Source organism: Cebus imitator, unplaced genomic scaffold, assembly GCF_001604975.1.
Source record: "Cebus imitator isolate Cc_AM_T3 unplaced genomic scaffold, Cebus_imitator-1.0 Scaffold309, whole genome shotgun sequence".
Classification (NCBI taxonomy): domain Eukaryota; kingdom Metazoa; phylum Chordata; class Mammalia; order Primates; family Cebidae; genus Cebus; species Cebus imitator.
In genome coordinates, this window is record NW_016107624.1 from 1,015,272 (window position 1) to 1,029,172 (window position 13,901).

Genomic DNA, 13,901 nt, shown 5'->3' on the forward strand with positions numbered 1-13,901 from the left:
CACTCCCTTTGCTCAAGCCAGAAGCCACATGGATTCGCTGGATCAATAAAATGGGGAGGCCTTCCAGAAGCCCTTGATTCCCTCAGGTCCCCATCCCAGGTCTCTGCTCCCTCCACCCCACCAGGGCCCCTCTGGTTACAGCAGCGATGGCAAGTAGCTCCCTGTCCAAGTGTGACCGCCCCGTCACTCTCCTCCTGCCATGCTCACATGCTGAAGACCCTGTCCTGCTTGTTCCCAACTGTCTGTCCCTAGCCCTGTACATTCCCTTTCTGGAAGCCTCTGTCAGTTTTCTGCACGCTTCCCAGTCCCTTCCCCAACCCTGACTGATCCCTCTCCTGATCATCACTTAAGTGAGCAAATTCATCTTTGAAGGGTTCCTTGACCTTCTCCTTGACAGACGCACGCATGCTTTAGAAGGTGGTCTGTGGTGAGTTGCAGCTTTCCCCAAGGGTCTAAAATTTATTCATAAGAGACACTACTGCCTAGGGCAGCGCTTTTCAAAGTGTAGCTCAGATCTGGAGCATCAGCCTAGACTGGGAGCATCTCATAAATGTAAAACCTCCAGCCTCATTCCAGAACTACTGAGGCCAATGACATGGGGCCAACCCAGCACTCCCCGTTTTCACAAGCCCGGAGGTGACTGGACTTGCAAGGCCGTTTTTCGGACCAGTGGAGTGGTGGATTCGTTCTGAACCTGGCACCTCATGTGTCAACAGGGACGGCCCTCATCATGGCAGTGGTTTCTGGAAGGGCCAGGAGAGGAACGTGGGAAGCCTGCCTGTCACGTGGTTGGTCCTGAGCCACCTCCCTTGTGGCCCGATCACCCAACTACCTTCTGAGGGTCAGCTACCGCCTGGGCGTTGTTCTGTGTCAGTCATGGAACCCAAGATAAGGGCTTCAGCAGAGAGGAGAGATAGGATGAAGGTCAGGGAAAGCTGATCTGAAACTCAGGCTGGTGCCTTGAATGCCAACCTTAGGACCTTTCTTTGCCTCTGCCTGCGGCGGGTGCTCACATGTTTCTATTACTTTGCTGTAATACAACAAAGCAACGGGATCTTCGGGATTCCCACCATCCTGGGGGCACCTCCAGGGTCCATAGCGGGGCAAGCGCTTCTTCCACGACGCCCCCCACCCGCCTCGTCCGCTTTGGCTGCGCTCCGGCGAAGGCCGCGGCAGGAGGCCCCTGATAGGGCGATCAGGCCCCCGGCTGCCAAGAGAGAGCCGGGCGCGGGCCAGGAGCCGGCGCCTGCGAGCCAAGGCAGCCCCGCGCGTTTGGAATGCTAGCACCGCTCAATGCGTTCCATATGGCGGCGTCGCGGGCCCACCCGGCCACCCGCGGCTCCCCTAGCCCAGCGCCCGCCCCGCGGGAAGCAGTTTGCGTTGGGTTCTCGCCGGTCTGGGCGCTGGGATGGGGACCACGGATTACGGAGACTAGCACAGTGCCGGGCACGTAGGAGGCATCCGGAGGCTTAGATGCATGAGTGCTAAGTATGCGACTGACTGGTGTAGACGGCGTCAGCGAGTCGGCTCCTTAAATAACCCAGTACGCAGTTCCCCAGACGCGGCTCCACTGAACATCGCTGGGAGGCTGCCATGGGCAAGAACCTTCTCTTCTATTTGTGTAAACCCAGTCCCAGATCCCTGACTGGTCAGAGACTTTGTTCTCCAGCGGTGATCTGACTTGCCCAAGGTCTCATGGGTAGCAAGTAGCAAGTCAGAATTTGAATCCAGGTTAAAGGACTCCACATCTAGTGCTCTTTCTATCCAAACTCCAGAGGGAGGGGACCCTGATGAAACTTAACCTACCCTGGCCTCCCTGGAGGCTTTCCTCACTGGAATCCCAGAGTTAGTAAGACTTACAAAGGAGAGAACTGTCCCCTTAAGGCCGGGGAGGTGGTTGATGCCAGTAACAGTAATCCTAGCACTTAGGGATGTGAAGGTGGGAGGATTGCTTGACCCTGGGAGTTCGAGATCAGCCTACGCAACATATCAAGACCCTGTCTCAAAAAATTTTTAAAAAACACCAAATGACAAAATGAGACTCTGTCTCAAAAGAAATAAGAAAACAAAAAACAAAAACAGAACAAAAAAACCCCAAACAAAGCCTAGGAACCCCCTGCCCCCTGCCAGAGCTTCAAATTTAAAAACACGATTGCCTTAAAGAGAAGTCTATGACTTCCATGCTGCGTCCATAACTATAATGGATTTTATTTTATTTTATTGGTCAAGGTCTCACTCTGTTTCCCAGGCTGGAGTGCAGTGGTGCTATCTTGGCTCACTGCAGCCTTGACCTCCCGGGTTCAAGTGATTCTCCTGCCTCAGCCTCTGAAGTAGCTGGGACTACAGGCATGCAACACCACACCCAGCTAATTTTGTATTTTTAGTAGAGACAGGGTTTCACTGTGTTGGGCAGGCTGGTCTAGAATTCCTGACCTAAAGTGATCACCCACCTCCATCTCCCAAAGTGCTGGGATTACAGATGTGAGCGACTGCACCTGGCCAAATTTTACATTTTAAGTGGGTAAATTGTACAGTGTGTGAATTATATCTTTAAAAAGCTGTTACCAAAAAAATCCAACCTCTGCTGCTCCTTACTAGCCATGTGACCTTGAAGAGTGACCTCATTTCTCTGAGTCTCTGTTTCTTTACCTGTAAAATGGGCAGGATAAGAGTAGCTGCCTCAGGAGGTTGTTGTGACGTTTTATGGGGAGGAATTGTGTAACCACTTAGCATGGTGCGTCACTGATATGCAATAAGCGCTTGATAAATAATACCACTAGCTGGTGTTTACCGAGGGCTCACTCGTACCTGCCACTGCGAGAAGCTCTTATGTCCATGATCTCATTTAATCCTCTAACCACTCTCATGCCAATTGCGTGGTGGAGGAGACCGAAGGTTAGACAGGGCAGGGCCAGTGGGCTCTCAAAGATGTGGCCTGGGTTAGAACCCTGAAACTTGGCTTCTGAACCATGAGACAGTCTCGGATTTTGTGTAGTTTTGTTTTTATGTTTGTATGGCTCCTTTAAATTATCGTAACCCACTTCACCTGGAGATGTTGGGCTGCCCGCCCTGAAGCACAGTTTCATCTGCCTATCCACCTCCTTCCAAATCAGTTGGTTCCCTTTCTCTTGAGACGCCCCCAGTGAACATCTGCACGTGAACTGGCATCTGCCCAGAGTGTAGTGGGCAGGGCCCACAGCCCACCCCGTGAAGTATTAGGCCTTTGGGAAGAAGGCCCAGGCTAGATGACTTGCTTCCAAGCCCCAGCTCTGCCACCTCCTACCTTGTAGAGACCTCCTTGCCTTGGTCTCATCATCTGCAAAGATGCAGATTACGGTCATATGTACTTGCCAGGGATGTTGTGAGCTTGCTCACAGGCCCTCAGAGGCTCCAGAGCCTCACAATCGAGTTCTCCTGAGATCCCCATTGGCAGGGAGATGTCAGTCCTGGGGCTGGCACATGCCCAGCAAGCTCTCCAGCCAGCTGTGCTGAGGCGGCGAGTGCAAATAACAGTCATGTCTTGCAGGGACATAGGCTGGCACAGAGACAGATGGGGGTGGGGGGAAGAAGGGGTGGGGGTGCTCACGCACCACCTGAACTCTCCGCCTGCAGTGTGCAGATATGTGGGTGTGTATGGGGGATGATTCCTTTACCCAGTGGAAGGCCCCTGACTACAAAGGAACAGTTTAAGGTCACATGGAGTGGGCGGGGCCTGTTCCCTGTAGCCAAGGCAATGAAAAAGTCCACTAGTGCTCTCCAATGGAAATATTACATGAGCTGCACACGTAATTCTAAATTTTCTAGTAGCTATCTTAGAAGAAAACAAGAAGCAGATGAAATTAATTTTAATATACTTTATCAAAATTTTTTATCATTTCAACATGTCATCAATATGAAAATATGAATGAAAAATTAAATTCTCTGCCAGATAAGGTACTTCACGCCTGTAATCCCAGCACTTTGGAGGCCGAGGCGGGTGGATCACTTGAGGTCAGGAGTTCCAGACCAGCCTGGCCAACATGGTGAAACCCTGCCTCTACTAAAAATACAAAAATTAGCCAGGCGTGGTGGCGGGCACCTGTAGCTGTAGTCCCAGCTACTCGGGAGGCTGAGGCAGGAGAATCACTTGAGCCCGGAAGGCAGAGGTTGCAGTGAGCTGAGATTGCGCCACTGCATTCCAGCCTGGGAGACAGAGTGAGATGCTGTCTCAAAATAATAATAATAATAATTTTGGTGTGTATTTCAGACAGAGCATCTCAATTTGAAGCAGCCACATTTCAAGTGTTGTGTGAGTTTCCTGTGGTGGCTGTTACACATGGTCACAGCCTCAGTGATTTAAAACAGCACAGATATATGATTTGACAGTTCTGGATGTCTGCAGAGTCTGATAGCTAAAACCAAGGTGCTGGCAGGGCTCTGGGGGAGAATTCATCCCTTGTCTTTTTTTATTTTTTTATTTTTTATTTTTGAGATGGAGTCTTGCTCTGTCACCCAGCCTGGAGTGCAGTGTCATGATCTCGGCTCACTGCAACCTCTGCCTTCTGAGTTCATGTGATTTTCATGCCTCTGCCTCCTGAGCAGCTGGGATTACAGGTGCCTGCCACCACGCCTGGCTAATTTTTGTATTTTTAGTAGAGATGGGGTTTCACCATGTTGGCCAGGCTGGTCTTTAACTCCTGACCTCAAGTGATCCACCCACCTTGGCCTCCTAAAGTGTTGGGATTACAGGCGTGAGCCACTGCGCCCAGCCTGGCCCTTGTCTTTTCCAGCCCAAATTCCATGGCTCATGGCCCCTTCCTCCATCTCATCGTTTCAATCTCTGCTTCTTTTGTCATCCTCTCTTCTCTGCCCCAGACCTTCCTGACTCCCTCTTAAAATGACACTTGTGATTACACTGGGCTCACCTGGCTATAAACCCAAAGCCCTCAATTTAATCACATCTGCAAAGACCCAGGAAAAGTAGCATGTACACAGGGTTCCGGGGTCAGGACACAGACATCTTCGGAGGGCTGTTATTTAGCCTGCCCTCCGCTGAATACCCACAGGTGTCAGGGACTATCACGTTGGACCGTGCCGCTTTCAGAAACAGGTGAACAATCTAATCCAAACTCCTAGTGTCATGCCCCAGCTCAGCCGTGTTGTGGGACCTTGGGCAGATCACTTCCTATCCCTGGTTGACTGTACTTTCCTTGCCTATAAAAAGAGGTTGATGATAACCCATGGCTGGGAAAATGTAACAAGCCACCAGGCATGTAAGTGCTTATTTCATTGTAAAGGGGAGTTCTGAGTTTTAGGATGGTTGTCAGAGACCATATAGGGTTCAGCTAAATCACATTACAGATGGGAAACAGATTCAGAGTGAAGAAGAGGCTTGCCAGGGGCTCTCGCTGAGCTGGTAGTCGAGCCAGAAAGGGGATTCAAGTGGAACACTGTTCCCCACCATGCTGCAGTGCCATGCCCCTCTGTGAGCCTCAGTTTCCTCACCTGTAAAAACTCAAATAATGCACATTTTCAGAGCCATTGCAAAGATCAAAGGAATTCTCAGGTGTGTATGTGCTCTGGGGACAGTTGAAGGAGTGTGGAAAGGAAGTCGTGAGGACACCCAGGTGCAGGTGTTATGGCTGAGTTCCAGGGCTGAGGCTGGCCAGCCTGCAAGGGTGACAGGGGCTGCACCCTCCATCTGCTTGAGCCGCAGTGCTCTGGACACCTCAGAGGACTTCAAAGGTGCCTGCTGAGGGCTCCAAGGCCTTTCCTGACTTTTGGTCTTTTTCTCCCTTCTAGAAGCAAATCTTGGGAGCAGCAGGAGTCAGGCCTTTCCCATGCTGACATGGGCTTGTGGCCCTTTCCTGGAAAGTGACCTCTCCAAGGCTTGGGCCTCACTTAATTCTGCTCCTCCTGCAGGAGCTGTGTTTTGCCTGGGGCAGGGAGCCAGGCAGGGGCTCTTTGAGGCCTGGGTAGAGAGGTCTGAGCCTGAGATTCGTGTTCTGGCCCTCCCACTGGCTCGCCAGGCTGGCCTGGGCTATTTCTTGGCCACTCTGTGCCCAGCTGCACAGTGGGCAGGTGGTGGTTCGACCAGCCCCCTGAGGCCTAAGTTTCTGTAGGTGTCACAAGAAACTATTCCTGGCTGGGCGCAGTGGCTCACGCCTGTAATCCCAGCACTTTGGGAGGTCGAGACGGCGTATCACGAGGTCAGGAGATCGAGACCATCCTGGCTAACACTGTGAAAACCCCTCTCTACTAAACATACAAAAAATTAGCCGGGCATGGTGGCGCACACCTGTAGTCACAGCTACTCAGGAAGCTGAGAGGCAGGAGAATCCCTTGAACCTAGGAGGTGGAGGTTGCAGTGAGCCAAGATTGCGCCACTGCACTCCAGCCTGGGTGGCAGAGCGAGACTCTGTCTCAAAAAAAAGAAAAAATGAAAGAAACTATTCCTGACTCAAAATCCCTCTTGCACTAGTGGGTAAGGCCTGCTGGCGGGAAATAGGGCAAGAGGCAGGGGTGGAGCCGGAACCCAGGGTAGCTTCATCTGTGTCAGGTTCTGCCTCCCATGCCAGCATTGCAGCTCCATCCTGACTGTGGGCTGAGCAGGGCAGTCCTATGGAGCTGCAAGGAGACCCCTGGGCCAGAGGAATGGGTGCCAGCATTGGTGTTGAGTTTTTGAAAATTCCTGACTGCAAGTCAAACAGGGATTAGATCATGCACAGTAACAACCTAACACGCTATTTATGCAGGTTCTATGCCGGTGGGAGGAAAAGGGTTATGTGTTCTTCCTCTGGGCACTGGAGACGTAGGATTTTGTAGAAATAGCCTCGGAGATGCACAGTGCTCAAGCTTTTGAACATTCATTCATTATGGTCTCTTGAGTGTCAGGCTCTGTGCTGTGTCTTATGGCCAGGGAAGAAGAGGCTGCGGTTCCTGCCATCTCACAGTCCAAGTGTCATTTTCTTGGCAGGGTGATAGAAGCCTAATGAGGGGAAGGGACTCACTTAAGGTCAGATGGCGTGATTCAAAGGCAGAGTCAGGACTAATGGGAAGGGGGCATTAGGGCCTTGGTTTATGGTTCCCCTCCTTGGGCTGGAGGCCAAGGCTTAAGATGATGGTAATGGTAGTGGTAAGAATATTGGGTACCACTTATAAAGCTCACACCACGTGGTTTCTATGCCGAGTTCTTGCCATGCTTTGGCTTGTTTCATCCTCACAACACTTCTAGGAGGTAAGAGTTTATTATCGTCATTTTACAGATGGGAAAACTGAGAAACAGAGAAGTTAGGTAACTTGCCCAAGGTCACACAGCTGCTAAAAGACAGAGCCAGGACTGGAACTAGACTATTGGACTCCAACTCATATGCTCCTGACTAAATGCAGGTGTGAGGCTGGGACATGGTCTTAAATGACTGGCATGTACTGACCCAGGAGTTGTAGCTCATGGGGTGTGGGGAAGCAACTGGGGGCCCTGGGAAGGCAGGCAGGGCCAGCTCCTCAGAACCCCACGAAGCAGGGGCTGGGGCTGAGAAAAAAGCTTCCTAAGAATCCCATGGAAAAAGGGCCTCCTTCAGGCTCTTCATGCCTCTTCCTGCCCAGAGCCTGACATGGTCAGTGAGGAAAAGAATCGGTTGTTTTCATCATGAGAATCTTTAATATTGATACCAAGAAGTTATAGGGTACAGCGGGAAGGACTGGGAGCTGTGGTCAGAAGACCCAGGTTCTGGGGTGAGCGTGGTGGCTTACGCCTGTCATCATCCCAACACTTCGGGAGGCTGAGGTGGGCGGATCATCTGAGGTCAGGGGTTTGAGATCAGCCTGACCAATATGATGAAACCCTGTCTCTACTAAAAATACAAAAATTAGCTGGGTGTGGTGGCACACACCTATAGTCCCAGCTACACTGGAGGCTGAGGTAGGAGAATTTCTTGAAGCCGGGAGGCGGAGGTTGCAGTGAGCCGAGATTGTGCCACTGCACTCCAACCAGGCGACAGAGCAAGGCTCCATCTCAAAAAAAAAAAGATGACCCAGGTTCTAAGTGGACTCTGCCTCTTGGCAGCTGGGTGCCTGAGCAAGTTACTCTTCCCCTTGAGCTCCTTCTTTTCATCTGTACACACGGAATGGAGTCCCTGTTGCTGGAAGAAGAGATCCAACTGCCCCGTAGGATGCTGGTGGGGGGCAGCAGGCAGGGTGGGATGATGGCTCAGCCAACCTCCTCTCCTCAGAGAGGAGTCCCAGGCCACCACAGCCAAGTCCTCGATCCACCGGGTGACCTTGCCTGGCGGCTACTTTGACCTCCCTGCTTGGTTGGCTGAGACAGTTATGACAACATTAGCACTGTACACCCAGGATTTCCAAGGAGGAGACTGCCTTGAGATGGGTGGGGGTTGAGGAAAGAGCCTGAAAAGGAACGCCATGGGCCCAGATGCTTGGAACATCCACTTCTCTCTGGAACGATCCCCTAAACCCAGTGTGTGCCATACTAATGTGCTTTGCTTGAGGAAACACACAAGTCCCAGATGCCAAGGTGGCAAATGAGACCCAGTTCCTGGCAGGGGGCACGGGCTCAGCAGCAGCTCCCCTGACTTCATCCTACCCCTTCCCCGAGGCCCATGTCAATCCCACCCAAGTGGCCCCCTGGGTTGGAGCACTCCAGGCAGGGGACGTATCCCCTGGAGAAGGGTCTTGGAGAAGAATGGCTGGCAACTGGTGCAGAAGGCACATTTCGTCTTGTGTGACTCCTTCCTGCCAACACACAGCAAGAACTTAGTGCAGAAATCACATGGTATGAGCTTTATAAATAGCTACCTGATACTACTACTGCTGCCATTATTGTCAGTCGCCAGAGAGCACACCTTGGTGGGGGACGGCCCTGGCTGTGGAGGCTGTGTGACCTTGGGAAAATTGCCTAGCCTCTCTGATATATATATATATATATATATATATATTTTTTTTTTTTCGAGACAAAGTCTCTCTCTGTCTTCCAGGCTGGAGTGCAATGGCACAATCCTGGCTCACTGCAATCTCTGCCTCCCTGGTTCAAGTGATTCTCCCGCCTCAGCCTCCCAAGTAGCTGGGACTACAGGCACCCACCACCATACCTGGCTAATTATTATATTTTTAGTAGAGACGAGATTTTACCATGTTGGCCCGGCTGGTCTCGAACTCCTGAACTCAGGTGATCCACCCGCCTTGGCTTCCCAAAGTGCTGGGATTACAGGCGTGAGCCACCACGCCCTGCCCTGAGATTGTTTTTTCATCTATAAAGTCACAAAAATGATACTTTTCTCCAAAGTCTGTTATCAGTATTAAGTGTTATACTTGCAAGAAAAGCACGTGCTCAGCAAATGAGAGCTGTCATCATTTTATCATGGCTATTTAAACAAATTAACATGCAGTCTGTGCAGAACTCAAACTGGATGTCACAGCTCATAGCTGCTTTTGTACTTTTCCCGCAGCATTATGCTGCTTCTAGTCATGAATCAAATTGCTGGACTGAAGGGTTTGAACCTGCCATAGACCCATCTTGGTTCAAGTCCTGGCTCCTGGTGCTTGTGTGACGTTGAACCCCTTGAATCCTGGGTGTTCTCTGCTATAAAACAGAGATGATAATAAACATACCTTCCTGATGGGTTTTTAAATGAAAGTTTCATGGAGCAATGCAGGTAGAGCCTGCAGTGCTGTATCTGGCTCTAACTAAGCACTCCATGATTGTTTAAGATTCTGTTATTCTGGCTGGGTGTGGTGGCTCACGCCTGTAATCCCAGCACTTTGGGAGGCTGAGTGAGGTGGATTACCTGAGGTTGGGAGTTTGAGACCAGCCTGGCCAACATGGTGAAACCCTGTCTCTACTGAAAATACAAAAAATTAGCCGGGCGTGGTGGCGGGTGCCTGTAATCCCAGCTACTGAGGAGTCTGAGGCAAGAGAATTGCTTGAACCCAGAGGGCAGAGGTTGCAGTGAGCTGAGATTTCGCCACTGCACTGCAGCCTGGGTGACTCAATCTCAAAAAAAAAAAAAAAAAAAAAAAAAAAAAAAAAAATCTCAAAAAAAAAAAAAAGAAAAAAAAGATTATGTTATTCTTAGACTGGCAGCCCCACAGTGAACAAAGCAAGCAGCTTCTGCAATTGGCATCCTCACGACAACACTGTGAGGTTAGAATTTTCACTCTCATGGCAGAAGTAGAAGCTGAGGCTTAGCGAGCCTCTGCTCCCAAGCTCAATAGAGGAAAGTGGGTCCTGTTTGTCTCTCCTGGGCTAAGCTGCTTTGAAAGCAGAGGCTGTGTTACCCTCCCTGGCCCCGGCTGTGAGCATGGCGTCCTGCCCACCAGCTTCTAAATCCATTGGCTCCTCCAGTCGAAAAGGCAAATCCCCTCCTCACTTCTGCCAGGGTGAGCCCCAGCCTGACACTGGTGCAGGACACTGCCCTTCTGTGCCTCAGTTTCTCCATTAAAAACAGTTGTGATAATTTCAGCCCTGGCATTGGTATCAAAAGACCTGAGTGTGAACACTGATTTGGAGTGGCCTTGAGCAATTGAATTAATTTTCTTTTTCTTTGAGATAGAGTCTCGCTCTGTCACCCAGGCTGAAGTGCAGCGGTATAAACTTGGCTCTCTTCAACCTCTGCCTCCCAGGTTCAAACGATTCTCTGGCCTCAGCCTCCTAAGTAGCTGGAATTACAGGCATGTGTCACCATGCCTGGCTAATTTTTGTATTTTTAGTAAAGACGAAGTTTCACCACGTTGGCCAGGCTGGTCTTGAACGGCTGACCTCAGGTGATCTGCCTGCCTCAGCCTCCCAAGTGCTAGGATTACAAGCATGAGCCACTGCGCCTGGCCTTGACTTCATTTTCTTAGTTTCTGTGGCTTTGCCTGCAAGAAGGGGCTAGTAGTAGAATGTGATAATAGGATGGTAAGTGAAAAGAGAGAGCACCAAATAGCAATCAATATGCTTCTAATTACATTTTTAAAAGTCAGTCTATGTGTATGTGCTTGTATCTACTTTCTCAAATATACAAAGAAAATCAACCAAAACATTCCCAGGAGTACTTTCCGGACACTGGGCTCATGGGTGATTTTTGCTTTCTTCTTTCTATGACTTTTGTACTTCCCAGTTTTTCTTTGATTTTCCTTTTTTTTGACAGGGTCTTTGTCACCCAGGCTGAAATGCAATGATGCACAGGTCACTGCAGCCTCCAACTCCTGGGCTCAAGGGATCCTCCTATCTCAGCCTCTGGAGTAGCTGGGAGTACAGGAACATGCCACCGTGCCCAGCTAATTTTAATTTTTTTTTGTAGAGAGGGGATCTTGCTATGTTGCCCAGGCTGGTCTTAACTCCTGGCCTCAAGCAATTCCCCTGCCTCGGTCTCCCAAGTGCTGGGATTAGAAGCATAAGCCAGTGTGCTCGGCCCAGCTTTTCTATAATGAGTATGTGTCTCTTACAATCAGAACTTAGCAACTGAAGTCCTAAATGATAGTTGCCTTTACTGCCCAGGGTTGTCTGGGGATTGGCTGTGGATACCCATGAGGTGTCCTCTGTGAGCAAGCTTGTGTGGTACTGATTGTGCTTGCTCTGCCCTCCTGGGGTGCAGCCAGGCTGGCATCCGTAGGTCCCACAGGGCTGGCCCTCTGGCTGGGGGCAGAAGGACCTACTGCCTCCATGAAGATATGATCTCATCAAGGCTGAAGATTTCACCCAAAAGGGAGAGGAAGGAAAGAAACTAGAAGCAAATAACTGATTTCCAACGTCAGTCCCATCCCTGCCTCCTTGGGCCAAGCACTTGGCTTTTCTGGTCTTAGTTTCCTGATCTGTAAAAGAGGATTAAAGTGGGCTTCCCACACTATTGGGGAGCAGGTTGCATGCAGACCCTCTGACACTTAGCTTATTTGGGTTAGGAGTCAGAGAAACCAAGTAAGGAGTGCACCTGGCATATGGCCAGACCCAGGGAGCCCGTAACACCTGTATTCTGAGTGCAATGCAAGGGCTGTTCTATGATGAGGATCAGATGTTCCTTCCATCCAGCAGGAAGCAGGGAACGGCTCTGACGCCCCAGTGAAGTCTGATTGGCTGTTGGAAGTGGAAGGTGTGACTGAAGCACTGACACAGTTTTGCTTCATCAGCTACCGCTGGAACCTCCTGGGGCAAGGCAGAAGGGTCAGAACAGGACGAGGGGCTGTCATCCATGTCCTGAGACATTTGTGGAGCCTTTGGTATACACAGCGCAGATAGAGGTTCCCCTGAGAAGCTGACTGTCTAAAAGTGACACAAACCCTCTTCCCTGGCACCTGTCTCTGAAATGCCCATCAGGACCCTGAATAGCTTCCCGTTGCCAACTGAAGCAGTCCTCAATCCTGCACATTAGAAGGCCCTGGAGAGACTTAATCCTGATGCTCAGGACTTACCATTTACGGGGGTGAGCTTTTGTCGTTAGCGTTTTAAAAATCTCCCCAGCATCTATGGGAAATGCTGGCGGGGAGGACCTACTGACCCCACCCAATGAAACAATGGCTTTGCCTTCATCTTGCCTCCCCCACCCTTGAATCACCTGTAAAAGATATGATGTCACATCTTTGGTGCACTTAACATAGAGCTTTGTTGGAAAAGAAATCAGTGTTTTTTTTTTTGTTTTGTTTTGTTTTTGTGTGTCACCCAAGCTGGAGTGCAGTGGTGCGATCTTGGCTCACTGCAGCCTCTACCACCTGGGTTCCAGCGATTCTCCTGCCTCAGCCTCCTGCATAGTTGGGATTATAGGTGCCTGCCACCATGCCCAGTTAATTTTTGTAGTTTTAGTAGAGACGGGGTTTCAACATCTTGGACAGGCTGGTCTTTAACTCCAGACTTAGTGATCCACCTGCCTTGGCCTCCCGAGGTGCTGGGATTACAGGCGTGAGCCACCGCACCCGGCCCATTCAGTGTTTTAAATCATCATCTCATCCTGCTTTCAACAGGCCCAGGGGTTACCAGCAGGTGCTCTGGGGAGGGCACCGCCACATCTGATGCTGTCGACATTCCAGTTCCTCCGACCCTGCTGCCTCCCTCCCCCATCCTGCCACACAGACCCTGCCCTCAGCCAAGGCTACTTCCCATCTCCAAGTTGGGACTCTTCCCTTTTCCCCATCCTCTGCATTTCGAAATACTCTCAGGCTGAGTTTAAATGCCACTTCTACCATGAAGCCTTCCCTCCTTCACCCAGTGGATCTGGGATTCTGTGCTTTCTCTAAGCTTCTCTTACTCTCAGTCATAATGAGCTGCTTATGTGCTCATTTCCTCCACTGAATTAAGAGTTTCTTGAGGTCAGGGTGCACATCTTGCTTTCTCCCCCCAATGTTCGAACACAGTAGATAACACATGCAGGTATCAGTGAAGCTTTGCTGAAAGAATGGTTGCATCTCACACTCTTTGAAGAGAGTATATATCTCTTCCCATCAGAAATAGGCAATCAAAAGTGTAGAGTAACAGCTGTCCCTCATGGTGGCTTGTCCTACAAATCCCCCTTGAGCTCAGCACTGGTGAGTAGGGACCAAAAGTTCATTGCTAGGACATCAGTTTCGGGGCCTCACTCCATCACTTGCTAGGCCAGACCTTCATGTGTGACATCAGCTGTCAGCGGGAGGCAGTCAGTCTCCACTGACTCCACAGTCTCTGCTGCCACACTGCCAGCGGTGGGAACAAGAACAAGCAGCCCCCCAGCATGTTTGCTGCTGTCTGTATGGATGACACCATTGCACATAAAATCACTAGTGCTCCGTTATTGCAGTTGGGCCTCCTAAAAACTCCTAGAGCTGGGCAGGGCAAGGGAGGGACCTCCCCTGGTCTTCAGCTGGAGGGCTGAGGCATGACAGGATGCCAGGTTTAGAGCCCAGTTGGGCCCGGGTCTTCTAACCCATGGAGCCTGCTGTGCCACAGTGCTCCCTCACCT